Source organism: Carassius auratus, unplaced genomic scaffold (assembly GCF_003368295.1).
Source record: "Carassius auratus strain Wakin unplaced genomic scaffold, ASM336829v1 scaf_tig00001979, whole genome shotgun sequence".
Lineage (NCBI taxonomy): Eukaryota > Metazoa > Chordata > Actinopteri > Cypriniformes > Cyprinidae > Carassius > Carassius auratus.
In genome coordinates this window covers 99,712-123,430 of record NW_020523417.1, presented here as the reverse complement: position 1 = coordinate 123,430, position 23,719 = coordinate 99,712, and the positions used below count along the sequence as shown (strand labels likewise).

General features: G+C 37.5%; 1 long non-coding RNA gene across 2 annotated transcripts in view; it reads right to left on the bottom strand.

Annotated features, from left to right (window-relative positions):
- The window catches only part of LOC113069636 (uncharacterized), a 96,768-nt gene that overhangs the window by 48,180 nt on the left and 24,869 nt on the right, over window positions 1–23,719 (bottom strand). For both annotated transcript variants that reach the window (XR_003279775.1, XR_003279774.1), the window contains one exon: window positions 19,185–19,255. This is a non-coding gene — a long non-coding RNA (uncharacterized LOC113069636). The remainder of the gene's footprint in view (window positions 1–19,184; window positions 19,256–23,719) is intronic.

Genomic DNA, 23,719 nt, shown 5'->3' with positions numbered 1-23,719 from the left:
TGTTCACTTGTCCTCCAAATCGATGCATATTACTGCTCTCCTATAGTGAGTGCATTATGACACACTGTGGCTGGTCCACAGTCTCTGACAATTCAGCTCTCTCTCTCACACTGAGCAGCAGGAAGAGCTTTCATTAAAACCTTGCCAACTACTCTAAGTACACACAGTGCGCCGCTGTTATTCCGGGCATATCTGCCCTGCTCGCTGGGAGCCGCAACCAGAAAGGTCAAGAACAAAAGGAGACGGGACAATCTCCAGAGAATAGTTAAATAAAGACAATATAAAGAGAAAGAGAGAGCGCAAGATAGATAAAAATGATTGTGTACCCAAATGAGTGGGCATCTCAGGGTCTTCCATTGTGGCTGACAATAGATGCATCATATATGCATTTGCTCCTCATGCGGCCTGTTGTGTGCAGTCCATGTCCTTGGTTGAGGAGTGTCCATTGTGATGCTGTAATGGGGCTCAGCTGGCAACACTGATAATATGCTTACAATCAGCACGTCCGTCAACATGAGATGGCCTGTTTAGAGCATTCACACCTCTGAGAAATGCAAGGGTGGCTCTGCGTAAAGCTGTGAAAAGAACTCAATTACAGGTAGGAGCAAAAGCCAAGTCCAGTCTACATTCACTAGCTCGCTGAGCTCATTGTTTTTTTCAAAATACCCAACCGCATCTGAAGTATACAAATCAATTAATACTGGAATTCAGCATGTGAGAGAATGTTTTTCGCTGAAAACAGAAAAGACCTTGTCTGTGGTGACTGCGTTTAGTCCGATTTAATCATAAAGCTGGGGTAGAACAAAACCATAACACTGCCATGATCTTCCTCACTGGAGCTCCATGGGAGTTAGAACAATTCTGTACAGATGATGGAGGATGGGCTCACACACATCCTGTTTAAGGCTAATTCTATAGCTACTTCACCAGGTCCGCTCGAACAACAGCTTTTTAAAAAACTGAACGAATAGAGAGTGAGAGTGAATAAAGACCAGTTTCCTGATTTCAAAACTGAACAAATGAAATGTTCACCCTTGAAATGGTTAACTAATGGTTATTGTTAATGTAGGTAGACATAAGTAGACACAATCAGGCGTTTCTTCAACTGTGGACACTTTTAGCCATGTGGAATTAACATTTCACCACATGTCACTTACACATTTGGGATGGAAATAGTATTAATGGAAATGTAATTTGATCATTTTCTGGACTTCTTTGTCTTATTAAGGTAAATTTCATTACTAAAACCAAATATGGACTAAATACACACAATCATTTATTTATATATTTTTATATAAGGTATATATTAAATGATTATCATTTACAACAAATTTTAAGTGACTTTATTAATTTTAGATTGCAAAATATTAAAGTCTAGAAACAAGGCAATAACAAAAGATAAAGGCATGATTAAGCTTGTAATGGTTTTAATGTAATCTTCATCTAATAAAGATGTGCTAATATGCTGAATGGATGTTTTAATGAAATAAATTTGTAATAAAAAATTTATTTAATAAATTAAATTGATTTAATAAGGCAATTTATGATTGGTTATCGTAAATGTGGCTAATAAGCTCACTGCATTGGAAAGTTACAAATGTAACATACATTGCGTAACCCAAGGTTAAAATCTGTCTTTTAACGCACAGTGTGAAAAGCTTTAATATGCATAAATGTATAAAAAAAGAAAGCCATGACCTAGTGCATCTGTCGATACAATGTCTAAGATGAAAATATTTCAGCAGAAGATTGAAGGCAAAAATAAAGATTCTTCTGTTTTCCAGGATGGCGTGATGATGAACAAAAACAAAACAGACTCTGAGTATGAAAGACTTGTAATTAAAAAAGTGTCCATATGTAGAACAGCAGTGATTATCTTGTTTGTCTGCTTGTAGTTTCAAGAACAAGACCAGACAAGCAGTTTAGCAGTCAATCTCCGGGGCTTGTTTGAATTGAGACGGAAAAACACAGTGATTTTAGAGACAGAGATTTAGAAATTGTTGACCTGGTTAACACTGGGAAGGGTATTAAAACGGAGAAGATTGAAATTGGGTTTAGCTGATGTCAAGATACATGTGAATATCAGAAATACAAGTGTTTCAGACAGCAAGATCTCTTTCTGAGCTCGACCTTATATAATGTGGACCAAAAAAGTAGTTAGACACATGAGCCACACACAATGTCTAAATGCAATAAAAAAAAATAAAGAAATAATATATATTGGGGTCATTGTATGCTCATGCAATACTTAACTCTGTGTATGCATGCACTGAAAACCATCGTCTGCACCCCCATGTAAGCGTCTAAATCACTTCACTTTTACCTCGTGCAACACCCTATTTTCAGCACTTTTCCACTTTAAGGTGGACAGCTGTTTTTCTTCTTTACCATTAGCAACAGTCAACAGTAAATGGTTGCCTTCCAAAGCCCCTGATTTCACAGTCTTTATGTGTCTGCGGCCTCATGCCATGAAAATAAAGCCCCTTTCTCTTTGCTCTGTATAACATGACATATTCCCTCTGCTTCCTACCCTGAGAAACACTTCGCTGCATATTTTCAACCCGTCACAGTAACGCACCTCTGTGACACAAATGACGGAAATTATAATCTTTCAGTTAAATGTACCCAACCATCAAAAGACACTTTACATACACAATAGGCTTATAACTGTTGTTTGCATTTGAATTATTACTATGTTGAATACTTTGATACACAGTCTCTTCAAGTAAAAAAAAAATGCCATTTAATTAAATCTGAATTGAAAAGTGTCTATTGAATGAAAGTCCTAAATTTATTAGCAAGCTACTCCCACACAGTCTTCCAACTTCATGTGCAATATTTGTTTTTATGTTGTCAGTTTAAAAAACAAAAGTATTATATTAAAATTAACTTAAAAATCAAGTTTTGAATAATAATAATAATAATAATAAAGCTACTCCTGTTTGACCTGATGGCTCTAGACAGAACTTGGGTGTCATTTTGTACACTGTATGTCAAATGAGTGGTTGAGTCCTAGATGTTAATGCACAGTGCAGCATTTAGGCCATATTCCACTTAGAGTGGTTACAATCATCCGGGTTTAAATCACGCTCAAATATTTACACTGATGCTCGTAGGTGGCTATGGTAAGGGCCTTGACATTTCCCGACCAGGCGCCGAGTGGAGCCAATCACAACACACACTGGCCCAGCTAACCAATCACAGCACATCTCGTATACAGGACCTATTCGAGCCTTTCATGCCAGACTGGGGAGAGAGATGTTGTAATAATGTAAAATATGTTAAAAAATAATGTGTTTTTTAAACCACCTAGTGTAAGAGCCTGTTCTAATACACCCACAAAACATCAAGAAAAAGCATAATAGGACCCCTTTAAATAAAATAAAATAAATGTTCGTCAAAAAACACACTTGTGAAACTCCATTGCTGCCCCGGAAAAACAAACTGTATCCACTTTTAACATAACGCAGGGTTCTTTAGGAAGCTGAACAAAGTTATCTTTCCCTTACAACCAAAAACACAACTTTGGAGACACTCTTTCTGAGCCGGTCCCATGCAGCGCTGCCACCAGACGAAGCTCATGGATGGGAGCGATTTCGCTCTTGCTTTGTTCAATGCATCCGTGGGTGCGTTTTTCTGGGAGAAATGACCATACAAGGAGTTACACCCTCGTCTATGCAAAAACCCGGAAGTAAGATAACTTTGTCCATGCTTAGCTTGAGAATCCAACTCTTTAAGGATGTAAACAACTCTGAATGCATGAAACAGCATTGTACACCCCCTTTAATTTTCAATATGATAAAAAAATTGAAAGCAGTAAAAAAATAAAATAAAATAAAAATCCTACCCACAAGTAGTAAGTTCTTCCTCAAATTCAGCACACTGGATGAACGCACAGGAATCTGGATGCATGCTGATGACATCTGGTCAATGTGTGGCTGTAAATCGCTGTCAGCGTAAACAGCCCATTATGGGTTTGCACCAAAGCTGCCTCTCATCCAGACTCAAGTTTGAAAAGTTTGTGCTGAGGTCTTATCTGCATGCAACAGATGGTTTAGTCTGTTTGATCTACCTTAAAACCACCTGTAAAACGAGTGATAAGGTGTGTTGGGGGAAAAGAGAAAACATCTTGGTCTTACTGAGCACAAGGGCACCTTTCCTTTACCAAGACTTAGGTAAAAGCAAAGCATGCTGAATTCTTTGGTCACGAAAACATTAGGCTTTAGCACAAACTACTAAACTGCAAAAAAAAGGCATCCTATCTCTCTCTCCATCTGCCTCTCCCTCACTTCTTTCCCTCGTTCTCCTTCACTCCATCAGATTCTCTTCTCTTCTTTCACTCTCTCTCACTTTCGTCTTCATAACAGGACATTTGCTCTCACTTACAGGCGGCAGTGCACTTCCTCTCAAGGGCAAGAGAGGTGTGAGAGAAAGAAGTGCTCAGAATGAGAGATAGAGAGAAGCATAGAGCATGCTGTTAGCACCCTGTGTCATGGTTTGCCTCCCTTTAGGCTTAATTTAGACTTCACACACACGCACATATTGATATTAGCAGCGCATAGAAAAAAGACACTTTCATACTGCTCGAGGTCTCGAGTGAGACAACGCACAGGTACAGCTCCACCGATGACAACATGACTTCCTCCTGTCTGAGTGATGGAGGGGCATATGGGGCAGATATTGCACAGATGTCACACAGACGTTGCGTGGACGTTGCTGAATGAGTTCCCTTGTCATGGTGTTGTTATACAGCGTGATAACAGCATGACAGTTCGCACACTCACTGTGTTTATTAATGAGGCCCTCTTGAACAGGCCCTTATGACCTGCTGACACACAGACGCACAGAAATCAGCATGAGGAAGTAGTCAAACTTATTTGAATGATGGGTAACTTTCAAATATGGATGTTTGTGGGAGGATGTGTCCAAAACCAATTTTTTTTTTTTTTTTTTACTATGGAAATACACTAATAATTACACAGGAAGAAACTTTTTTCAATCAGGATGAAACGGCATTTGGAACACATTTCACTTGCATACCACACTGAAAAAAAACCATGATTTACAATTTTCAGTCAGAAATAGGGTAAAAGTTCACAAATAATTAAAAAGGTACACATTAAATTAAACTTGAAAGACTAAAATGTATTATTATTATTGTAGTATTACAATATACAGATTTTTTTAAATTATTATTATTATTATGCTACAAAAAATATTTTTATTTTCTGTGCTGTTTTTGCTAGTAAAAAAAAAAACCTTTTTTAAATTTATTATTATTATTATTTTGGAGGAAATTTCAGTGGTACAATATAACATTAAAATCTGCTTTAGAAACAAAATATAGCCTAGAATTTAAGTGAATTAAGAGAAAAAAATTACTTTCAAATCTAAACAACTTCTAAACCACTTCAAATAACTTTTTAAACTTCATTTAAATTTTTTTTCAGTGTATTCATAAAAAAAAAAAAAAAAAAGTAGGGCAGAACCTGATTTTATCCATTAGGGACTGATCAGTTTATGAAAGTCAGGTGCTTCTTCCAGAAACATCATGAGCTTTTGAACAGGATTTTTAAACAGGATCAATAATTTTAACATTAATAAGGCACTAAAAAATAGGCTATTTAACTATTTTTCAAAGACAACATTAACTATAATAGTGGCTTATATAATGCTAAAACAGCTGAATTTGCCAATCGGTTAACTTTATTTTACCTCAGAAATCAGAAGATAATTATTTTAGAATTATTACTGTGTAATAACTACAAATTATTACTATGTAATAACTACATGGTTGTAGAAAGACTTTATTGGAGTGTCAAATTATAAAGTAATGAAGTGTTATAAAAAAGTTCCTTTTGATCTTCTGAAAATAAATTTTTGCATTTTCTAAGCTGAAAGTGATTGTAGAAAGACATTAAAAACAGATGTAAACACTACACTCATCAAGCAAATATATAAATGAAAAGATCAGAAGTTGAGGATTTTATGGACGAGTCTTAGTTCTGATGAAATGTGCAGAGAATGTTAGGGAGTTCACTCTGTATGAATATTGTGAACAGCGGCATCTTTCCTCAAATTTTGTATACTATAAAGCTCAAAGCCACATTTAGAGACGGCTTTCATTACATAAAAACGCGCTCAGAAAATGTGGCCCTCACGAACACATTTATTTCCAGTCACAACCCACTGTGACGGTACAACATCAAGGAGCGCGTGTGTCCTCTTCAGCTGCGTGTCAGTGCACAACTGGTTCAAGTGTGCAGGGTAATAGAGGGATGATCTGTATGATAAACACAGTTTGTAGGTGCTCAAATGCTTTGTACACATCTACGCACGCGAACACACACAAAGGCATCAGAAAGGAGTCAAATAACTCCCTCGATCAGATTCTCTCATCATATTCTGTGATTCTCTCCTGTCTAAAGAGGCCTTCAAATAGAGCCATCACAACTCCATAAGCATCTAGCTCCCTGTCATCACAAACACAATCAAACACACACACTTCTCCTCTAAAATATCCTCATTCATAGTTTAGTCCACTCCTCTACACATATGCACCCCAGGGGAAAAAAGCACATAATGGCCAGAGTGGCCCTGGCTCACCCAGATTGGCTGCTCTTTTTTACCAATAATAAGCAATAAATAATTTGGAAATAATAAATGCAATAAAAGAGTCAATTTTCAATTTATCATTAAATAAACATGTACGGTAAATAAATCACTTCTCAAATTAAAATCAATAGAATTTAAACTGTTAACTATATATATACACACACACACACACACAATATATATTTACAACTGTTCAAGATTATGTCTAAAATAAAAAAAATGTGTACATAAATACATTTAAAAAATTTGAAATGTAACTATTTTTATATTTATATTTATCATTATTATTATTATTTTAAATCATTGCAATTTTTAACTCAATACAAAAGTATTATTTATTCCTACATTTAACTATTTTAAAACATAAATTATATTTTCAGATATATCTGTTTATCTGTCAACTTTTCTTTTTCTCATTTTTTTAAGTAGAATTCCTAGTCTTCCCCAAACAATGTGAAATGAATATATGTATTGAAAAGTTATTTTTTTATATTAAGTTACAATATTCATTCACGCAACAATGCAATATGAGAAACACAGTCCTTCCTCCAGCATCACAGTATATATTAAGTTAACTTTGTGTGTGTGTGTGTGTGTGTGTGTGTGTGTGTGTGTGTGTGTATATATATATATATATAGACACCAGCTGAAATCTATCAGTAATTAGAAAGCAATCCTGCCCCAAGTCAGTGGAAATTCATATTAGCTGGTTCAGTAACAAACTGATGGCCTATAAAAAGGTGTCTCATTACCAACGTGTCACACAAGAAATATTTAATGATGGGTAAAAGCAAAGAGCTCTCTCGAGACCTTAGCAACCTTATTGTTGCAAAACATAGTGATGGCATGGCATTGGTTACAGAAAGATTTGTGTACTCCTCAATGTTCCAGTGAGCACTGTAGAGGCCATAGTCCGGAAGTGGAAAAAACATTATTTCACCATAAAACCGGCCATGACCAGGTGCTCCTCACAAGATTTAGAGTAAAAATAATTATCAGAAGGTGCCAAGGACCACTTATAGAGCTTCAGAAAGAGCTGGATTTAGCAGGTAAAATTGTTTAAAGTAATGCACTCAACCGCAGTGGCCTATGCATGCTCACCATGCAAGACTCCAATGCTGAAGTAAAAGCATGTTGAATCTCGTTTAAAGTTTGCTGCACAACATTTAGACAAGCCTGTGAAACACTGGGAGAATATAGTCTGGTCAGATAAGACCAAAATTAAACTTTTTGGATTAAATAATACACACCATGTTTTGAGGTCAAATGGCACTGCAAAAATGTTCAGAGAAATTCTTGATATAAACCTGCTGCCATCTACCAGGATGATGAAGGAGGAACAAGAGTGGACATTTCAGCAATAGAATGATCCCAAACACAACCAAGGAAACTCTCAGTTGGATAATAGAAAGGCCCAGCCAATCACCTGACTTGAATCCAATAGAGAATCTATTGAAAGATCTACAGATCAGAGTTCATAGAAGAGGCCCACAGAACCTTCAAGATTTGAAGACTGTTTTTGTGGAAGAATGGGACAAAATCACACCGGAGCAATGCATGCGACTAGTTTCTTCATACAGGAGGCGTCTTAAAGCTGGAATTACCAACAAAGACTTTTGGACAAAGAATTAAATACATTTAAGTAAGCGTGTTCAATACTTTTTTCCTCTGGGTCATTCTATTTTATTACACAGAACTTAATTTCTGAACTTAATTGTTTTGTTTTCTTTGTATGGATTACTTGGGTTGTTAAAAATTTTTTATGTCAACAGCACTTTTAGAAATACATTTACTGAGAAACGTAACGTGATGTGTTCAATACTTATTTTACCCACTGTGTGTGTGTGTGTATATATATATATATATAAACAGCATTGTTTCAGTGTATTCATGCAGGAAAAATTAGGGCAGTTATAGGGACTGATTGGATAATAAAAGTGGGTGCTCTTACTTTCCTGCAGAAAACCAGTCAGACTAGATTACCATTGTAACCTGCTCACTAGGTCTTGGAGCAGCGCTATTGTTTCATAAAAGCAAAGGAAAATGAGTACACCTCACAATATTCTTGATAAATTTAGAGCATAGACACAGAACAGAAGTCCACCCTATTTCAACAAGATCCACCCACTTCATTCCTGGCCTCGCTAGTGATGCACACAAAGTCTATGCTATCATACAGGAGCTTGTGTTGTTGGCCAGGTTGCTGGACAATATGCATTCCCTATCCTCAGTGTGTGTGTGTGTGTGTGTGTTCACTAGTGAGCAGATCTAGTGGGGGCCGAGCAGGGGGGTGGAGTCCGGACGACCATCAAAAGGTCCATCCACAGTGGAGCTCATTATAGCTTGTACAATTCTCACTCAATCTTACATGGGCCAAAATCACTCCCGAAAACCTCCGTTACCATACTGTCTCTCTCTCTCTCTCTCTCTCTCTCTCTCTCTCTCTCACACACACACACACACACAGACACACACACACACACACACACTTTTAAAAAAGACATGTCAGAAGTAAACAAAGCCTGAGCCTGAGCACTAATTAAATAGATGAGCTGTATTAACATAACCTGAATGCCCTGGCCAATTCCACCCCCCTGTATTCCATCCCAACACACACTCACAAACACACACACCCTTAAATTTTTATTTTTTTGTTATGATCCGACCAGCAAGAGCCAATTGTTGGCCGGTGTAATTACCATTAGACCACGGCGGCTGGCTCTTTGATATGGTAATGAAGCTACAGCCCCCCCTTCAACTGCCGCCTACCCCCCCGACATACACTCTCCTCTTGTCTGACAATCTACCGAACATGAATTTCAAACAGCCTCCTCAGCACCTGACAAACGCGGCTGAGCTCCCCCGATGACCCACAATGCACTAGGGCATGGGACGCCACCGAAGGGAGGTGAGCGGGGGACGGCGCAGGCGGGTGACACGGATGACGTTTTTAGAACGAGGAGGAGGGGGATGAAGACATGTTCAAATGACAGGTTTGCAGCTTTTGGATTGGATAGGTCGTGTTGGAGCGAGAGATAAGGGTCAAAACTATGCTGTCAAATCCAGGATGTCTTCCCACCCCAGCTGATGGCGGTATTTTCAGCTAAATTGCATGTCACTTAACATAAATTTTGGGTCACTGTGATCTTGCGTTTGACGGCAAAGAACGGTTGAATGTGTGTATTCTATAAACATCCTATGAATGCATCAGCCCCGATGATGTCACTGACATGAAATGACTGGCAGTTAATTAAATTATATAATTATAAATGTGATATTTATTCTCTGAGACCACTGTATGCAAAAATAAATACCCAAAGGTTCAAGAATCCATTAATTTATTAAAAACAATAAAATATATAACAGCATAGTTCTTACCCATTTCTTACTATTAATTAACTATCAACAACTAACTATTTTGCCTCAATAAACTCCTAATTTCTGCTCATTAACAGTAAGTACACTTCTAAATTTTGGGGTTGGTAATTTGTTTTGTTTTTTATGCTATAAAAAAAAAAGCTTATGTTCACAAAGGCTTCAAACTTTTTCATCAAAAATACTGTAAAACAATAATATTCAGGAGTATTACGATAACTGAAATTTATATTAAGTAATTTTTTTTCCTGTAATGGGAAATTGGTATAGGTTCATATTATTCATATTATTATCAATTCTGAAAACAGGTTTCGCTACTTTTTTGTCCAAGTGGAAATATTTTCTAACAATGTTTAAGTTATTACTGTCACTTTTGCTCAATTTAATCCATCCTTGCTGAATAAAAGTAAACATTAATTAAAAAAAATACATATTTATATTACTAATCCCAAACTTTTGAACATTAGTGCATATAGATATGAATGAAAAAGGCAGGTACAGTTTAAATATACTGTATAACGTCCCTAAAATGTCCATTCTAGAGGTGTTCTAAGTAGTTTCTTGGACATAATATGATCGATTATGTGTTGTAGGTGGTCACTTGGTAACACTTTACATCAGGGAACACATTCTTAATAATTAACTATGACTTTTGCCTCAATAAACTCCTAATTTGCTGTTTACTAATAGTTAGTAAGATAGTTGTTAAGTTAAGGTTTGGGGTATTAAATGATCTAAAATATGGTCACGCAGAGTAAGGCATTAATAAATGCTTTGTCAGTAAATAAATTGTTTGTACTCCAGATAAAGTTGTAAGTCTAAGTTTAGAAGCTTCTTAAGCCACATGATTTAAGGTGTCTTTTATGTGTTAATAGCTATGTTTTCATCTCCCAGTTTTAATGCGCATTTTGAAGTATCACATCAGAAACAAGTGACGGAAACACCAAATTTCGAATAAAAATTCACACAAAGTTTTTGACTTGTGCGAAAAAGAGTTAATGCGAATAATGGAAGATGGAAACGCCTTTGCAGAATAAATTCCTCTATTAGCATCAAAAAATTCATTTGTCTTTGCTTTGGGAAGGCATAACCCAACTAACTAGCGGACCGATCTCATTCCACAGCATCCGAAATGTTATGGTCATTCTGAAATGCCTGAGCAAAGTCTGTCATCAAAGTGTTTCTGTATAATAGCCTCCCAGAATCGTTTTACACGACTGCGTTCTCAAACAGCAGGCATCCACCTCCGAAAGCAATGACCGCATTTATTTTGTTTAATATAAGTAATTTATATGAAAATTATTATATTCAGTGGCTCTTTGACTCGTTGAATGGAAACGGTGCTTATTTGCAAATGTTTTATGCGATATTCCAATTTTGCACATACAATTTAATTTGCAACTTTGGATGGAAACCCGGCTATTGTGCGCCAAAGTTTCCTACTTAAAGGTTTGAGCAAAAGTGATATTTACCTTAGCAAGAATCGCATAATATGACAGAATAATAAACTTTTTAGCTCTCGTTGCACAAAACAAACAGCCACGCAGGAGCGAAAGGCTAGCCCTTACTCACAGATATACAAACAAACAGACACACACACAAACAAACACACACGGCAGAGGGAGGCAGGGCGGATCAGAGGGGAGTCCAGATGGACGGAGAGAGCCTCAGTGTCCCCACACCCTCACGTGTCATATGTTGTCCCATCTGTACCATCACGGCACGGCCCCCCAACCCCAGGGACGCGCACACGCACACACTCGCATATACACACACATGCATTCCATATCGCTCACCCTATGTCTCCTGGGTATGACACAAACAAACTTCCCGCACCCATTGTGTTCACATGTGACGATCCGAGCCGCCGATGCAGAACGTTTGTATGTCTCTCTAGAGTGTGTGTGGACGGTTTGCTCTGGCTGTTAGAGACCTTTAGAGAGGATATCACCTCTGCCCTTCACTTCCAGCTCTCGGCTTATTTAACACTCCGTTGGTGCTCTCCACGCAGCAGCGCTCTATTAAATATGCTCTTTGATACGGGAACACACTCTGCAAATGTACGGAGCACTACTTAGAGGTTAATTCCTTTTCAGCTATTCAATTGTTGATGAGAGCTCTCAATATGTTCAGTTTCAGAGCTCGAAAGCGAAAGTGAAGAGAGTCATCGACCAACACTACTAAAACAACTAAATTAAAAACAAATGCTTCTAGTTACAAAACACCCATGTAATTATCAATGATTTGCTCAAGAGGAAGAGACCTAGATGGTGTTTTCTTTTTATTTTTTCAGGTGTCCTGCACTATTTACTTGTGCTGTTGGGTTTGAGGATATGTATATACTAGTGCACTAGTATATACATAGTGCACTAGAGTCTTTCTCTTTTGGGAAAACAGTTAAAAAATACTGATAATTCTTTTGAACCCATCATGAACTACAAACTTGTGTCCAATGAAATGCTGTCTACAATAAGAATTTCCCGCCCCATAATTAACCTGTAAATGACTATAATGTTGTATATACTGTGATAAACTAACACCTATTGGCTATTTAAGAAACAAACAAGCAAATCAAGGATGCAGCCTTCGATCTGTCCCACTCAAACATTCAATTGGAATATGTCAAACAAAATAAATTTCTACAAAGAGCTACTCAAAAATTTATTCTCAGTATTTTTTTTCCTGAAAGAAATTACTTTTATTCAGCAAAAAGATTAATTAAATTGCTCAAAAGTGACAATAAAAAGGTGACAATAAAAGATTATATTTCTATTAGTTTAAAGAAAAGTTTAAGTATATAATACTCAAGATCTCCATGAGAAAGTACAAATAGTAGATGCTACTTCTTGTTTGGCTCTATGAACTCAAACTCATTTCCTATTAGACTGAGGTTCAACTACAGTCCATGGCTTCAGAAACCTATGATGTTTCTGCAGTTTCTGCAATGTAAACAGATACAAATCCAACTTTTCACCATTGAAGCCTTGACTAGACGCTATTAAAGATTTAATTGCACAGTTATAATCTACGTTTCTGAAAAATGCATGGCGCCAACCTGAGTTCTGGTTGCTTTGCTGAGAACACAAGACCAGCGAGATGAAAGGGAAACAGATTCCGGGGGAGAATTCCAGGAGGCACTCAGGAGTTTACTTTAAATGATCAGCAAGCATGTAACAATACCTCCCACTAATGGAGGTGTTTTGTTGGTTTTAATCCACCTAATTGGCCCAGGTTCAGCATTACCGGCGAAAAGCCGAGAATAATGCTAGTACCTGTTCCCCTCCTCTCCTTCTGTTCATCTCAAGGAGAAGGAAACCCAAAGGACCAGGCATTACTTTAACCCACAGGAAGAGAGAAATCCCAAAGGGGGCAAGAGGATGAGAATGAGAGCGAGAGAGGTTTTCTCTCACCTGAGATGAATAGAGCAGGTGATGTTTATGTATGATTCTCATTATTTAAAGCTCTTGCATTGATGAAGGAGATCACATGGTCTGCCTGACATGCAGTAGGAAGCGCCTGAAGACCAATCGATCTGTGGAATGAGGCTGGTTCCTGGAAATTGCTCTTAAAGGAACAGATCACCCAAAAATGAATATTCTATTGTGCCACTCCAAGCCTGAATGGCTTTCTTTGTTCTATGAAACATAAAATAAGATATTCTGAAGAGTGTGCACTCTGCTCTTTTCCATACATGCACAATAAATGGGAACTGATGTTTTTATGCTTCAAAAAAGATGCTTTTGAGATTAAAACTTACGCATAATGCATTAAAATATTCACAAGCATGCATTAAAATGATCAAAAGTGAACACAATGCATGTCACAAAAATGCTGATCTTCTGAACTTTCTATTCATCAAACAATCCTAAAAAATCTATATATATATATATATATATATATATATATATTGTTGGTTTGCACAAAAATATTAAGCAGTTGTTATAAATACTGATATTAATAAGACATATTTCTTAAGCAGCAAAACAGCATATTAAAATGATTTCTAAAGAACCATGTGACTGAAGTTTGGAGTAATGGCTACTAATATTCATGGCCATCACAGGAATAAATTATTCAAATAATATATTTCAAATCAGAAAACAGTTTTAAATTGTAAGATTTCACATTATTAACATTTTAACTGTATATTCGATCAAATAAATGCAGCTTCTTTCAAAAAAAAAAAAACATATAAATAAGTAATAAAATAAAAATCTTACAGACCCAAACTTTTGAACCGTAAGGAAACTGTACTCTATTATAATACGGTTTTGTGCGAGTCGCACAAAACATCGGATGAGCACTAAAAACTTTCATGCCACATTAAATGTTGCTACTTTATTCATAGCCATTGCTGTGTAAATAAAAAGAGGCTTGTTATCGCTGTATGACTGAGCATTGATTTAGTGAGTTCAGATACTAGATCGCTGGAGAGCTCAGGTCATTGAAAAATCTCTCGCTTGGACTATTCCTCCATTTCTCCAGAGGCCTCTCTCGTCCTCTTCTGCCCTATTCGAACACTTGGCGAACTGAAGCAATTACAAGCCCTGACGGCAAGCCCACATCATATGGAATTGGATTGTATGTAGACGAGCTTTGGGTTGTTTATATGGAAATGCGATTGCTGTGTTGATTAGGGAGCTCCGTCCCTGCCTACGCCCTTCATCGAGGCACCTCGCAGGGGACGCCGCAACCTACAAGACACACAAACACATCGATGTAATTCACTCAAGAGCCTCATTTTTCATAATGAGTGTGTCTTTATGTGGCCTCTGCTGTTTTCACACACTGTGAGCAGTAATGACTGCGTATACATTCACAAGCGTGTTTGCCGCAATTAGCCCGACGGCCGCTCGGGTGAGAGAGTTCAGGTACTGAAGAGAGCCGGAGTGGGGCAGGTCTACTGGGAGGGGGACACAGGGAATACGGTGGCACTGGCCATATTGAGAGAGATGCTCAGGAGGGAATTTGGAAGAGGAGTGTGGGACAATCTGTCGCCTGATGACAGATGATGTGATTCACTCAATATTGTACTCAGAGAGAAGGAATTTATATATATATTTTTTTTTTGATAAGTCTTAGGGTTGAACCGACTAGTCGATTATTTCTGTGTTGACTAGATGATCACATGACTTCGGTCACAAGTGAAAAACATAACTGCATAAAGTAATAATAATTAAGATTTGTTATGTATTATGAAAAAATATTAATTAACAATAAGCAATAGCATATTTATTTAGCAGTAATTAAAGGTAGAAAATGGAACCTTATTGTAATGTGTTGCCACATGAAAAGTCCTTTCCACAAAGTGCACCCTAGTGGATGTGAAATTAGATTTGCATATAACTTTCAACTACCAGATACAATATATTTGAACATGAACTTGAAAGGGTGAATCTAAAAGCCATCTGAGTACATTTACTGTGCTCACACACAGTTTAGCTTAGGGGAAAAAAATCAATATAGTAAAATATCATGATATATTACCCCAGAAGTTATAATATTTCCAAAGCAAGAATCAATATATTTATTTCGATATTCATTTTAATATTTCTCACATTTATATTTTTGGGACTGAGGGACCACTATTCTCTAAAAGTCTCTGAAAAAGGTCAACATGATGTGACATTAATTCAACACACAATCATTTCTATTTAATCAAAGAGTGAGCTAATAATAAAACAGTTTAAAACACTGATGCAGTGCAGATTTATGAGAAATAAAGAGCCAAAAGACTGCAATATATTAGGTTTTTGAATTACAATGAATGGAAATGAAAGTCTCTTGGCTCACTGAACTCAAAAAAAAAAAAAAAAATCCAACAGTAAACCTTGTAATATTGTGAAATATTATTAGAATTTAAAATAACTGTTTTTTTTTTTAATATAAATTATTCCTGTGACCAGAAAAGCTGAATTATCAGCAGCCGTGTCACATGATCCTTTAGAAATCATTCTAATATGCTGATTTGCTACACCAGAATTATTTCTTATCATTATCACGAAAACTGTGATACATTTTCCAGGATTTTTTAATAAATAGAATGTTTTTTTTTAGCATCATAAATGTCTTTATTGTCATTTATGATCGATTTCATTCATTTTTGATGAACAAAAGTATTAATTTCTTTATTTATTTATTTTTTTTAAATCTTGACCCCAAAGTTTTAAACTACTGCATAGGCAAAAATAAATGCAATATAATATTATTATGACCTAAATATCAACATAATATGATACATAATATCAACATAATTGATTACCATTGAATCACCCTAAAAGAAATCAAATATTTTCCCAAAGGCTGACAGACAATAAAGTGAGTAGGACCAAACCATCTTTAGACATTACATGAAAACTTCAGAATGAATCTTGCAATATATATCCAAGCTTTTGTGCTCAGCATCCACTGATTTTGTATTTTAAGTGATCACTTAGTAGTGATCAGGCAAATCCTGATTTTCTTTTTGGAGAAGGCCAAGGCCTGTGAAAAATCCCCAGCTCTGTTCCTCATGTGCTTTTTACAATGCCAAGCACAACTGGTTTCCAATTCTCTGTGTGTATTTACACTGGTGACTACGGAAGAGTAAACAGGCGCTTTGTTAGAGAGTACTAGAGGCCTGACGTGTGTTGTACACACACCAACACAGAGCTGTACTTTTCAGCTCAAACATGGGCTCAGCCGTGTCCTCTATCATGCCTGTGTCTGTTTACAGAGGAAGACAAGTGTCCCCGCAGCAATCGGCTTGTGGAGAAACTGTTTGGAGTGCATGCAGGTGTCTAAGAGTAAAGGGGACACATGCATACACAAATGGATGCATCGGATCCGTTCTTTTGCTTTACGCATAAACACACACACACATGCTTTTAGCTGTAGCTGTGTTTTCCAATAAAGGAAATTTGCATCATGAGTGGAGGTCATAGAGGTCATAACATCTAAAACAACTTTACAGCTCTACAACTTCCCTCTGCACTACATGATTTCCTGTCTGTGTGGGCTAACCGCAGGCGGAACTTCCTTTAGATGTGTACTGAGAGAGGAAGACAGGTCAGAGGTCACACAAGCATACTTGTCCATGCCCCACACACAGCTTGCGATCCAAATGCTTGAACACGTTAGTACAACAATATTTCACTGTTTGTACTGCACAAAGGAAGCTACAGTCACAGAAACATAAACCTTTATGAAGAGGCTGATGACCTTTCAGTCCAGCCAGGATGTTGTTCAACACATAAATGAGTCACCTAAATACACCTAATACAAGTTCAAAGTGATGGGAGATCTTTTTTTAAATAGAGATGGGATTATGAGATATATATTTTCTTTAGAAATACTGTAACCTTACAGAAACTTTCCAGAACAGAAACAGTCTTCCTTAAAAATAAATACACTTTTAAAGAGGCTAAGCTGCAAAAGCACTTTGTTCTGAAATGCTTGGATTTCTGACATCAGAAATGCAAAATATAAACATATGGCAGCCAAAGTTTGCATTTCACTCATGGCCAGTCATGGTGAATTATTAAAAAGGAAGTACAATTAATACTTAAAGGGGGGGTGAAATGCTCGTTTTCACTCAATATCCTGTTAATCTTGAGTACCTATAGAGTAGTACTGCATCCTTCATAACTCCAAAAAGTCTTTAGTTTTATTATATTCATAAGAGAAAGATAGTCTGTACCGATTTTTCCCGGAAAAACACGACAGGCTGGAGAAGTGACGTGTGGGCGGAGCTAAAGAATCACGAGCGCGAGTAAGCTTTTGCTTTGAGAGCGTTTGGAAGCTGTGACATTACTGTGAGGAAAAAAACATCCAAAACAAACCATGGCTAACAGTCAGATTCAGCCGTATATTTATGATCCAGAATCAGATTCTGATGATTCTGATCAGAAGCCAGTCATTTCTGCAAAGCACTCATTCAGCCATTTATATAGTATTAAAGGCATAGCAGCAAAACATATGCCATTTAATTCTAAAGGTCAGAAAGGCGAAAGATAGAAAATAGTCTTGTAAAACTATAACAAAAATGATCAAGTCAAGTCTGCTTTATTGTCAATTATGACTGTTTTCAACCTTTTCAAACATTATAAGCAGACCAAAAAAAAGAAATAAAAGGAAAATAAAAAGAATAAAATGATAATATAATTTATGATATGACCCCTTTAAAAGCACACAACATTCTTGCCACTATCTGAGCCTCAAGCTTGGCTATCTTTCCTGGACAGTGTCAACAGCAAACCTATTTGTCATTTAATATGAAGGTCTGTGAAGCATGCACTTGAGTGTATTTGACAGGAAAGTAAAAAACAAAAAAAACAATCTGATTTTAGGAGTGTGGCTGTTTCCAGTTGACTGCATCGGCAGCTGAGTAGCTCTGCAGTGACCCGTGTGTGTGTGTATTTGTGTGTGTGTGTGTGGACAGGGTACAGACTGCCTTCAGAGAAATGGTCATGGGGCAACTCTCAGCTGCCCTGTATTGTTGCTGCAAACACACAAAGCACACAGCCTGGCCCTCCAGCTGGCCCCGTGCCCCCTCCCTGTGGCCCTGTCCTCTCTCTCGATCTCATTCTTTCCGTCTTTCTGCTTCTCTTGCTCTGCGTTTGTTCTGATAACTGTGACCCTGCTCTCTGTATCATCACTTCACCTCCTCCCACTAAAAAAATGCCAACCAGCTTACTCCTTTCTTTTGGGAACATACACATAGTGAAGTTTTGAAAGTGAAAATCCTGAAAATCATTCCCAAAATTGAGATAAGTGACAGAGAAACTAGGGGGAAAAAACACATTTAGCCTGATTGGTATTAGCTATTTTCACATTCCATTAACAAATAGCAGTCAACATCAGCAGTAGCATATACTATACATGACCTTTTGCTCTCTCTCCCAATGGTGAAGGTCCGATCTGGCCACTTTGTTTTATGGCTGACTGGCTGATGGCTGTTCTGCCGGACTGGGATGGGGCACTTCATTGGCTGACTGTTATAGTGTAGCCATGGAAACTACTAGCCCATGATAACCATGATTAGAGGTGTCATGATGAAACAATACGGCACAGAGCGATAATGTGTCTTTGATGAGCACATCCCAGCCATTGTGAAGCAGTAATTGATTTTTTTACCAATACGGCAGTCTTGGCTTGTGTCGGTCGACAACAATGGGGTGTACGGATATAGAAAAGGAGTAAAAATAGGAACTGACCTATAAAGGATGTGAAAGAGATGAGTGCTGCTTGTCTTCAGACCACAAACCCATTGGTGAGCAGATGAACCCTGGGGTAGAGAAGCAGAGGAAAGGAGAGAAGTGAACAAAACCAAAAAAGGAAGGAGGAAGACATTGAAGAAATTGAAAAATCTAAATGAATTTACTCACCTTTTTTTTTCTTTCAGAACCTAAATGACTTTTTCTTCTATGAAAAACAAAAGGAGAAATTTTGAAGAATGTTCACACTGTTTTTCGTATGGAAAACAGTGTGAACTTTCTTTAAATAATTTTGTGTTCTATGGAAGAAAGAAATCATACGAGCTTAAAAAGGCATGAGATATGACAGAATTTGTACATTTTGTTGAACCCTCTCTTTAAATATTGAACAGCTATCCAGAAACAGATTGAAATACATCCACAGAGACCCTTTCAACAGGTGGGAAGGGAAAGAAATACACATACACACACATGTGTTTGGGGGGTTGAGTGCATGTGCGTGTTCACCTGCGTGTTAAGAGCTCTGTTCTAATCTTTATGGTAATAAACTCTGGCGGCTACTTGGCTGCCGGCACTGCAGATCAGGCTTTAATAGAAAGTAAATGTGTTTGCTGAGAAAGGGGAAGAGTCACTTGAAATGGGACTAATGTATTCCTTATTGAGTTGAGTGAGTGAGTGTGTGTGTGTGTGTGTGTGTTGCCACCGGGTCAAGTGAAGTAGAGTGACGCTTATGAGCCTCTCAACTAGCAGCAATCACACAGACACATACGACTTGTAACCTGACACACAATTTGGGTCATTCAGATTTAACATTTCTATTAATTATTGGTGTTTGCTAAGGCAAGCATTGCCAATATGACTGCTTATACATAGCAAAGAGTTTTTTTTTTTTTTTTTAAACACGCCACGATAAAATTATACCTCAAACTGTTTGAGGACAGGTGTGCTATTATTTTTGATCAGACTTGACAACCACCCAAAACACCCTACCATTATGGTGATGACTTTCACAGGGTCAAACATTTGCGAATTTTCATGGGTCAAATCCAGTCATTGCATAGAAATCTACACATTTGGGAATTTAGTGAGGGAAAGATTTTGAAGGACCAATGTGTTCAAGTTGGTCACTGTGAACTGGCCTTCATTTCACTACACTACTGACAACAGACCATCATACTTTTTGCTTGTGAAATTTTACAATATTTGATTGAAGATGACTCTGAGCTCATCAAATCAAAGCTTAAAAATAAAAATCTCTATAAAATAAGTATTAAATGAACCTATGGTGTGGTAAATGAATTTTTTAATATAAAACTAATCAATTGCCTCCCAATGAATACATGGTCATACTAACTGCTTGCATAATAATTAATATTTTGAGATGTCAACTAGCCATACTGGTTTTCATATTTCAAAGGTATTTACATGGCACTCTACAAATAATTTACCATGGCGCATGTCCAAAAATCCACACCAATGTCATGGTACCAAGTATCTTCTAGTCACGCTACACTCCTCCACAGTCTCTGCCTTTATCTCATGGTCACATAAACTTCATTCAGACAGAAAAACAACATCAAGCATGTGCACACAAGAAGCTCTCTATTATGCACACTCATGATCCACACAAAGCAAATGTACACTAGACAAAGTGCACAAAGTCTTAACCAGCAAACGGGGATCTATTCACTCCTGTTTAAAAAGGTCACCATTTTCTCTGGCTAAGCGCCCTGTGTCTACTGATAATTTTATGCATAAACAAATGGCAAATTTGTGCCACATAAATATGTATTAGCAATTAATAATGTCCCGCGTCTGTGGCGATGCCAGGTGCATGCGAAATCAGCACGGGCACTCTGCAGCGCTGGTGCCTTTGTTTTCCTCTAGCTCTCTCAGGGTTGCCACAATAGGCGCACAATAGATGCACAATGGGCACCCGTAACAGGGCACCGTGCCCCTGAGACAAGCCAGGCTCCCTGAATGAAGCCACCATCACCTGGGCAGAGCCAAAACAATGCAGGCATCACCAGACAGCTACGGGGGTATTATTGAATTAGCAGCCGCGTTGTGATTAAGGGTTTAGAGGGGCATTTAGTGGTTTTGCTTTTTAAGTAATGATGAATTTGATGACTGAGGCAGCCAGGGATCCACGTGTGTGTGTGTGTGTGTGTGTTTGACAGAGAGATTGAATATAAAAACACACGGCTGCACTCACATGCACACACACCTGTTCATCAGCAGAAACACCTGGAGGCCGTCTGTCCCATTTTTACCTTGATGTCACAAAGATCTCTATGTCAGTGAGAGCGGTAACGTGTGCGCGCACGCTGCTACTCAAATAAACAGATCTGTTAGGCAGGGCAGGATCTTTCGGGACATCACAATGCCATTATTGTCTCACTCAGACAGAGATCAGGGACGAGACGGACAGAAAGCGCAGCTCCTCTTTTTCTCTAGTGTTTAATAGGATCAGATAAACACAATGGTTCTGATAAAGTGCCCGGCTAACATCATACTGAGATTGAGAGAGAGAGAGGGAATTAAAGGGTAGAATGGGGGATTGCGAAAGCATTTGTATCAGACATAGCGGATGACAGTGGGGCTTATTTAGGGAAAGAAGAGGATTACCAGCCGCCAGCCTGCGGTTGTGCTCCGCTTCGACTCTCTATAATCACTGCGATCATAAGACCAGCACAATTCAGCTCTGCTAATAATGCACACACACATCTGCCTATTCATTTCAGCTCTAATGCAATAATAACCCTGAAACATCTGGTAATGAAACTCGCTGGAATCAAGATGGGCGGATTTGGCGACATCTGTCCCTCCGCTGGCTCCAACCTGTTCTGGGTCTTCAGGCTTAAAGGAAATATGAAATCAATAGTGACCTTGTCAAAATTACTAAATTTGTCCTAATGTACATTTTTGGTTTTATGGTGCACAATTAATCGGCATATCTTTTTCTGAAGAAAACTAAATGCATTAGTATTCTCTTACTGTCAGATATCATAACATCCCCTTAATTCTGAAACGACTTTCTTTTTCTGATGACATCACCTAGGCCATGCAGGTTATTGGATAATGTTAAACATTGGCATAAAACATCTTTACCAAAACCATTTTACTTCTGTAATATTGTGCATTTATGAGTAAAGCGCAACATAAAAGCAGAAAAACAGTAGGATGGAATTGTTTTTAATAAATGTTAAAAATCTGTGCAATAAGTAAGTAATTTTTGAAAAGTTGCATTACAAATCAGGGGCCAAAGCATAAAATTCTTCTTGATACAATTTTTACTTATTTTTAGACCAGAAATATAAATTTTAAAAATACATTTGGTTAATTTTGATTAAACTATTCTGGTTGTCCATTCTAGTACGGTACGCCTACTTTTCACTTTATCATCATTGAATATTCTGAAAAAAAGGTCACATTAGAGGAGTGGGTTATGCTGATCTAAGCACTGAAATCAACCAAGATTGAGGTACGCATACCAAAAAACACATAATGGTTACCAAAAGTCAGAGGGCTGGAGTGCCCCAGACCTTCAGCGTTCAATTACCTGAGCACCTCCACCCCTTTCCTCTAGAATCCCTTAGCTGATCTGAGGCTGCGAAGGAGACTTCCTGTCCCACTCCACAGGGTTCATATAGGAGGGGAAGAAGGAATGACACGGTGCCTATGAAAGAGCCATTGTTCACCGAGGTGGTCCTGGTACTGTGTGAGGGGAGGTGACTAATCACAAGGCGGGCAACAGCACAGGGGTAAATATTTATCTGCTTGGATGTAAACAACGGATCATGTAATTTAGCAACAGAACGTTCCTTCCTGCATGGTGATGATGTTTAGTCTTGGGTAGTGGAGGCGAGGGGTGTTAGTCAACCTGCTCATCTCGAACACAGCGGTGGTTGATTATCAATGACACATCTTCACACTAAAACTGACACTCTTTAAGTGTGCAGGCAACTAAAGTTCGCTAAACTATAAATATTATGATGATGATGATTTTCACTATACGGAATAGGTTTTAAAACCAACTGGTAATGCAAGCAGTCTGTTTAAAGACGAGTTTGCTGTTTAATGTGTCATGTGTCATGTGGTGATGTTTAATTCCTGCTGCCTTGGTAACTGGTGGGCAAAACCACTTATTATCTCAATCAAAGATAATGTTCCTACATAGAGATACGTACCCACTGGTCACTAATTTCAACATTTGAATAATTTTCTATAAAAAAAAAATACAATTAAATTGCTAACTATAGTAGACTGCAAAAATTCTACAGTACAGTAAAAATCTGAAAACGTGTCAACTTAGTTAAAATTGTGGTTTAACAGCACATTACATACAATTTTACTGTAAAATACTGTGGAAAGGTTTTTTTTTTTTTTTTTTTTGCAAGTAAGAATGATGGATTACCATATCATTCACAGTAAAAAAACAAAACAAAACAACAACCAGAAAACCTGTAAAATTATATTCCCAGAAGTTCCTGTGTGACAAAATTTTTTTTATATAAACAATTTAGTTGATTTTT